Raw genomic sequence first — 6,070 nt, forward strand, 5'->3', positions numbered from 1 at the left:
CACATCTCACCTCTGGCCTGTCATGTCAGCGCTCTGAGAGTAACACAGAGTAACACAAATTTACCGGTGGGTCACAATTAGGACTTCACGTCTGATTATTGTTGTTAGACTCTTTGAAATCTCATTTCACAAGGATAATGAATGTTCAACATTTCTTTAAAAATAATTCTTACAAAAAGACAAATCACTGAATTGGGGGGGGGGGGGGTCTTCTTAAATTTATAAGAATGTTGTGATATCTACGTTTGCTTTTGGGGGGGTGGGTGTATGATAGTGTGGGGGTGGATGCAAAACTGTAAATAAACACCATTACAGTGCTGACACAGGAAGCCCTTCAGAGTTGGTGTTTTATCTCCTACCAGTTAGAGCTGAAACATGGAACAGGTAAAGCAGTCAGCTGCTGGTGGGAGTCACCCACTCTGAGATAACAGGGATGACGTGGCCCCGCTGCTGTGTGTTACACACGCTTCTTCAAATGTCTTGACTGGTTTTCTTTACGTATTAACCTTGTGTAAGTATCTTTTTTTTGTTTCCTGTGGATGGCTTACATGTATAATTTGCTTGTTCCTTTCAGAGGAAGGATATGTTGCTATTTTAATTTATGCTTTTGAATGTTTTGTGTATATAACATGATGCTTCTTTACTAAAGGTATCACTGTATTTCCTGAGTAGTTCAATTATTTCGGTTGACTTTTTCATAGATGTATTAATTTCCAATATCAGTTTAAATGTAGTCTCACATTACATCATAATGATGATGTAGTATATGAGAACTTATCAGTGATTTGTTTGTATTTTTAAATTTCCAAGTCTATTAGAGACTGTTTTCCAAGGAAAGCTACTGAAAATTCATGTATCCACAACTCTCATGCATATGCAATTAACAAATGTTTACTTTGATCACAGGTAATTCGTTTTGCTTCAATAAAATGTCAGTAATTTAGTCTCTCCGTTATCCATAATACTAAACATGTCGGTTATTTATTTTAAGATAATGGAAGTAGTGATTGGATGATGTCACTTATTGATCATGTTGTGCACCTTACATTGCCTCCAAAGACTCAAAGCAAATGTACATATTTCCATACATGGGCTTTATCCCCATAGATGACAGAAACATGTTGTTGGCTGGATATGTTTTCTGTCACCATTTTTTTCTAGTCTCTCAATGTGTTGTGATGCATCACACCATGAAAAAATATATATAAATCACTATAGACTCCTTTGGGTTTCTGCTTTCTCTCCCTTCTGTTGTTTTGTGGTGGCAGTCATCTCCTGGATGTGTTTTGTTTGAGAAAGATTAGCATATGCATTAGTGGTAGGAGTGTGTGTAGCCAGAGTTTGTTACGATGAAATAACAAATGACTGTTCTTTAAAAAATCAATTTGTGAAGTGAGAACTGAAATAAATGTTTGGATGATGTTTGGGGGTTTTTTTTTTAAATGATTGGAATGAATGAATGAATGAATGAAAGATAGAGAGAGAGAGAGAGAGAGAGAGAGAGCAAGAGAGGGAGAGAGAGAGAGAGAGAGAGAGAGCAAGAGAGAGAGAGAGGGAGAGAGAGAGAGAGGAAAAAAAAAAAAAGGTGTGGCTGCTATGGCAGGAGACTGTGCAGTTGCCATGGCATCCAAGTCATGCTGGAAGATTCTCTCCACCCCGGCTTGGAGACGAGGGGGGAGGGGCTGTTTGAGTCCCCTGTCACTTTGCTTTCTCTGCACTTAAAAAAATGTACCTATGTGGAATTAAAAAGGTAACGTATAATACTCATCCGGACTGACATGATAATGTTTGCCTCATATCAACGAGCACTTGGGGGATCAGGATAACTCTTATTGACCTTAAATTGCCCAGTGCTGGTCAAGATATGACCACATGTTTCTATTTTCTTCTCTTTAGCACACTACATTATTGCTAATATTACTAATATATTTGAACTACGCATACATAATTATTTTATAGGAGAAGCACTAATATGTTTAATTTATTTTTTTCAAAAGGACATAGACTTGATTACTGTTTCAGTCATCTAATATAAATAACATTTTAAAATACTTGGATTTTGTGAATAATTTTTTTTGCTTCTGTTGCTGGAATAATACAGGATATACAGGTAAGACACAAATGTAAATAAGTAAATAATAAAATGATATGACACAACATAAGTAAATATTAAATGCAAAAATAATGAATAAATCAGCTAAATTGTGGAGTAAAATGAAATCTATTGTGAGAAATCATCCATCCCAACAGGATGGTGTCATGTGCTGAGAAAGTACAGGGCAATACAATAAGGAGTTCAATAAATAACAGATGACATGAAGATATAAATAGCACACAGCAGTGGTAATTGTACCTCTCACAGAGCTGTTAGAAAATCAGTCGATAGCTAACATGTTCAGTGAGCCATATTGTATATCCAAGCAACACGCCTGCAAGTTTACAACAATTTGTACAACCGAAATCACACTAATAAAGTTGTGAATAGTTAACGTTAATCCTGATTACTGCAGACCTTTTCTTAGCAAACGAGGAAATGGCAGGTGACTGGATGTGAGTGGAAGTCTCGAGATTGTAGAGAAGGGTTGCAGGGATCTTCTCACAACAATCGATTGTCCAGTGCTGGTCTGCGTTTGTACTGTCCTTGTTATCACCTTTTGTTCGCCGTCTGCTAGCTGGGGGGTGTACTGGGACCCAGTTTCCAGTTCCCAACCCCAGGGGATGATTCTTGGAGAAGACTTCACCAAGAATCTCCAACAGATACAAATCTCTCATGTAACTGAGGTGCTGTACATTCGTGGAGCTATTCCAAAGTTTAAAGTGCAGTTTCATTATTTATTTGACAACAAACATGACACAGTTGTTGAACGCCATATAAGGTTAAGCAAACTCGATAGATTACGCATTAATTAGCCATGCTTTTATACTTTAGAACTGAAGGCATTCATAATCCCCTTACATTTTTTTACATTTTCTGATTGTTTCTGATTCTGTTGTACATTATATTTGTAATTCTAGTGCCTTTGTGAAAACTGACCAAGGTCAGGAGGTGATGACGGTCCCTGAGCTAAGGTCGCCGAAGCTCATCCACCGCTCTCCCTATCTGTCCCTCCCCCTCTCCTCCTCCTGTGTCTCCCTATCTGTCCCTCCCCCTCTCCTCCTCCTGTGTCTCCCTATCTGTCCCTCCCCCTCTCCTCCTCCTGTGTCTCTCTCTGTCCCTCCCCCTCTCTCCTCCTTTTCTCTCCTCCTCCTGTGTCTCTCTATCTGTCCCCCTCCCCCTCTCTCCTCCTCTTCTCTCCTCCTCCTGTGTCTCTCTAACTGTCCCCCTCCTCTTCTCTCCTCCTCTTCTCTCCTCCTCCTGTGTCTCTCTATCTGTCCCCCTCCCCCTCTCTCCTCCTCCTGTGTCTCTCTATCTGTCCCCCTCCCCCTCTCCTCCTCCTGTGTCTCTCTATCTGTCCCCCTCCCCCTCTCTCCTCCTCCTGTGTCTCTCTATCTGTCCCTCCCCCTCTCCTCCTCCTGTGTCTCTCTATCTGTCCCTCCCCCTCTCTCCTCTTCTCCTCCTCCTGTGTCTCTCTAACTGTCCCCCTCCTCTTCTCTCCTCCCCCTCTCTCCTCCTCCTGTGTCTCTCTATCTGTCCCTCCCCCTCTCCTCCTCCTGTGTCTCTCTATCTGTCCCTCCCCCTCTCCTCCTCCTGTGTCTCTCTATCTGTCCCTCCCCCTCTCCTCCTCCTGTGTCTCTCTATCTGTCCCCCTCCTCTTCTCTCCTCCTCCTGTGTCTCTCTATCTGTCCCTCCCCCTCTCCTCCTCCTGTGTCTCTCTATCTGTCCCCCTCCTCTTCTCTCCTCCTCCTGTGTCTCCCTATCTGTCCCTCCCCCTCTCCTCCTCCTGTGTCTCTCTATCTGTCCCTCCCCCTCTCTCCTCCTCCTGTGTCTCTCTATCTGTCCCTCCCCCTCTCCTCCTCCTGTGTCTCTCTATCTGTCCCCCTCCCCCTCTCCTCCTCCTGTGTCTCTCTATCTGTCCCCCTCCCCTCTCTCCTCCTCCTGTGTCTCTCTATCTGTCCCTCCCCCTCTCTCCTCCTCCTGTGTCTCTCTATCTGTCCCTCCCCCTCTCCTCCTCCTGTGTCTCTCTATCTGTCCCCCTCCTCTTCTCTCCTCCTCCTGTGTCTCCCTATCTGTGCCCCTCCCTCTCTCGTCCTCCCATCTCGCTCTCACTTCTTAAGTTTGACCACACTCCACTGTTGTCTGTCTGACTGCCTGATGTTAGACTAGCATCCTTTTTCTGGCTAAGAAAAAAACTGATCTGAAGATTGTCATCGCACACAAATAGACATTGAAATTCTGAGGATCAACACAGTCTCCCGACTCTTCAATTTGATGTAGAGGACCTGAATAGCACATTGACACCTCTTTGGTGAGTAACGGTCTTATCCTGAAGCAGCTGTCAGCTAGATTTACTTCCTTGTAGGATATGAAAGAAAGAGTTGGGATTAGGGCAGTCTGATTTCATCCAAGTGATTGAGACGTATTGCTATAGCGGATTGTTCATCCTTTTTCCTCACCATGACTGATGGACAGGCTCCACTAAATTTATGGAAAGGTTCCTGCAAACCTCTTAACTTTACCCATCAACAACACTTTGCCTTCTTTCAGTGCATAATGTATTTGACTAAATAACTGAAAGTGTGCTTTAAATAGATTACTTCACAGTCATGGTTTGACTTTTGACGTTGCATTTCTTGTAACTTACATTAGACCTTTAGAAGCATATATAGATTGAGTGCCATTTTTGTCAAATGTCCCATAATATAAAAAATTGACATTAACAATGTTTTGCACAGATGTGTTTTGCTGAGGGGGCAGGACTGTCTTTTTTGATCTGGAAAGATCATACCAGGCAAAGATATGAATGCATGACCTATGACCTTCCTCCTTTTGCTTCCCCATTCTCTGAGACCAGACTATCTGTTTGATATTTTTAACTTGGCTACCTTGAGTACAGACTGAATCTTTATCTGAAAGAGCTGAAATGTGTCATTTCTGGTCGTTTTCAGGGTTCAGGAGCTATTTTGCAGGCCCGGTTCTTTGCCTTGCTTCCTTCAGCATGTCCATGAGCCATCATGGCTTTGTGGAAGCCAGCCAGCTTTTGTCTCAGGCCAACCCTATATCCCCCTGCATAGGGCAACACACATATCTATTCCACGTGTACAGTGGATTTGAAAGGTGAGTAGGTAAAATGTGTTCAGGAGCTGCTAAATGTTTTCCAAAAGGGGGTGGTAGTATTAGACTACTGAGACACCTCCGCACACATTCATATTACTGTCCACTAGACAATATGAGGAATTAGAAGACCTCTCCCACTGAGTAGACTATTAAACATGGTTCAGAAACACTGCAAAACTCAGAAAGTCTTGCTTACAAAGTCACAGAATAAAAGGAAATGCACTAAATGGCTCATCATTTGTCCAAATTTAAATTGCCTTTAATATGATGCTTTTTATTTAGATATATATTTAAATTCTCAGAAAGTGAAAATTCTCATCAAATCTTTCATGTAGGTAGTAATGGCCTCCTGAGTGTTCTGGCTTGTCTGCCGCACTTGTATCTGCCAGCAGGCAACTCTATCCGATGTTGTTCTGGTGGTCTCAAATTCATGTTCCAGGCAGCTGGCATTCACCCGAGCCACTACTACCCTGTGATGCCCTTCTCTGCTGTCACCGGTGACACCCGGTGACCAGAAGAGCACAGTCCTGCTCGTATACCCGTATGCTCCGGTGCTCATAGGAGCTGTCAAGCATGCGCTCGAGTAAACGTACGGATTAATGGACAAGCTGAGTGGTAAGCAGTAGATATGTTCAGCAACAGCATCTTGCAGTATCTGACACTGAGAGTTGCTGGCATCCACTGGCTCGTGCGGTGGGTTTTGGGGGGCTTTTGTTGCCCCCGCTCACTTTATGTAAGAGAAAGGAAAAAGGAAAGTGCAAACTGTCACTAGCACAGAACTGCCTGATAATAAACGCGTTTCCGGCTGGTTGTCTATAGCTCTCGCTTCAATGTCATCTATAGCTTTAGTTAGGA

This window comes from Electrophorus electricus, chromosome 2 (genome assembly GCF_013358815.1).
Source record: "Electrophorus electricus isolate fEleEle1 chromosome 2, fEleEle1.pri, whole genome shotgun sequence".
Taxonomy (NCBI): Eukaryota; Metazoa; Chordata; class Actinopteri; order Gymnotiformes; family Gymnotidae; genus Electrophorus; species Electrophorus electricus.